At 39.6% G+C, this 1,750-nt stretch overlaps 1 pseudogene; it reads right to left on the bottom strand.

Moving 5' to 3' along the window:
- Window positions 1-297: 297 nt before the first annotated feature.
- LOC111832028 lies at window positions 298-1,524 on the bottom strand (annotated as a pseudogene).
- Window positions 1,525-1,750: the final 226 nt, after the last annotated feature.

The following is a 1,750-nucleotide window of genomic DNA, read 5'->3' on the forward strand; positions in this document are numbered from 1 at the left end:
AAATATGAGGGAGAACTCAAGAAACGGGAGATTTATATGGAAATAACTAAAGAAACCGTGTGAAATCTGGAGATCTAGAAAAAGCCCTGGACATTTGGTGATGGAAGTGGCATATATTATTCAAGGACAAAACTCATTCTCAAATTGTAAAGTATGGTATGGTATACTAAGACAGGAGTAATATGCTCGTCAATCTTGTAATGTGATCTTAAACTATGGAAATGCTTCAAGATGATACCCAAAGAATAAAGATATTTTTAGTTGTCCTTACAATATTATAACATTTGCATATTTCTGTGTCTATAAAGACGATGAACAATAAGCTTTTTATTAAAGATGATTGGTACACTGAATCATATAGAAAGTAGCTTTGACCCCCACCTAAACAAGAATCAGTGAAAGCTAGGAGAAAACATTTGGAAACAACTCTTCGACGACTTTGATGAGATAATACTTCCATTACAATTACCATTGTCTAACTTGAACACCTTTGTGCATAATTTCTCAATGAAGTAAATAGAGTTTTCGAGGCATCCGTAAAAGTCTTGAGCCAAAACCGAGAAACAAGTATCACTAGACATTAAAAACGCTTTGTCTCCCAAGGTCTTAACCTCTACCCATTTTGCTAACACCTCATCCATCTTGTAAACTTTGAAACCGACCGTTCTGGAATAGTGAAGAGTTCCAATATTAGCATTTCTCTGTCGGGGATTCTCTCTCGGTAGTCGCTCCACAACATAAAGATCTTTACCACATTCCACAAATCTCATGTCTCCCCAGCAGCCATTAGTGACTGTTTCATCTACTGAAGTAGTTCCATACCTAGAGATTTCAAGATCAGAACTAATACACCAAACCATACCTTGTGAATCCAAAATGCAAGTCACCCCTTTGTGAACTATAATGTCGGCAAAGTGATGATCACCCATTTGTTAAAGTTTCCTCAAGACATTTACATCCCAGTAGTTGATATACCCATCCCAACCGACTCCAAAAACTCCATGATGATGATCTTCTCCAACCTTGACTTGGACAAGAACACTTCTTTCGAATCCGGGAGTAGTTACTCTTGCCTTGGCTTCATCAAGCATCACACAGGCTTCTTGAATCTCAGAGACAGTGAACTCCAAAAGATCCATGCTCTCGAATTAACAGTGCAAAAGACGACGCAAGAGAGGGTGAAGAAGATAGAATCTCTCGGAGTTGACGATGTCGATGTCGGATTTGATAATCCAGCCCTTGCTCGGGGAAGAGGAAAGAGTGACTCGGAAGAAGGCGTTGTGCGAGAGGAACGCACCGGGGTTGCACTCGTAGGAATCGTCATCTAGTAGGGTTTCGCTAGGGGCGATGGGATCGAAGTGGATTAGACGGCAGCGGCTTTGGAAAGGAGTGCCGGGAACAGAGGAGCGCCGCCAAGACGTGCAGATGCTACGGAAACGTTGGAGTTCGAAGACGGAGAACAATCGAACGGAGATCAAGTTGAGGAGCTCCTCAGGTAAGTTAGACCAGTCTGCTACCATTTCTCTCAAGTCTATTTGTTTCGGCTACTTTGGTTTTTTGGGTTGTGTTGTTGTGAGTCACAAATATATATATTAGGGTTTGTACTTTCATATAAAAGCTAATACGATTTCAAATTTCATTTAGGCTCCAAATGAATTGTGGTTTTAACTTTTAGAGAAACAATAAATAAATATAATCCATAAATGAAAGTTGAATACATTGAATCAGGTTGCAAAAATATTATTTCATT

The sequence above is a fragment of the Capsella rubella genome, unplaced genomic scaffold, assembly GCF_000375325.1.
Source record: "Capsella rubella cultivar Monte Gargano unplaced genomic scaffold, Caprub1_0 scaffold_2, whole genome shotgun sequence".
Lineage (NCBI taxonomy): Eukaryota > Viridiplantae > Streptophyta > Magnoliopsida > Brassicales > Brassicaceae > Capsella > Capsella rubella.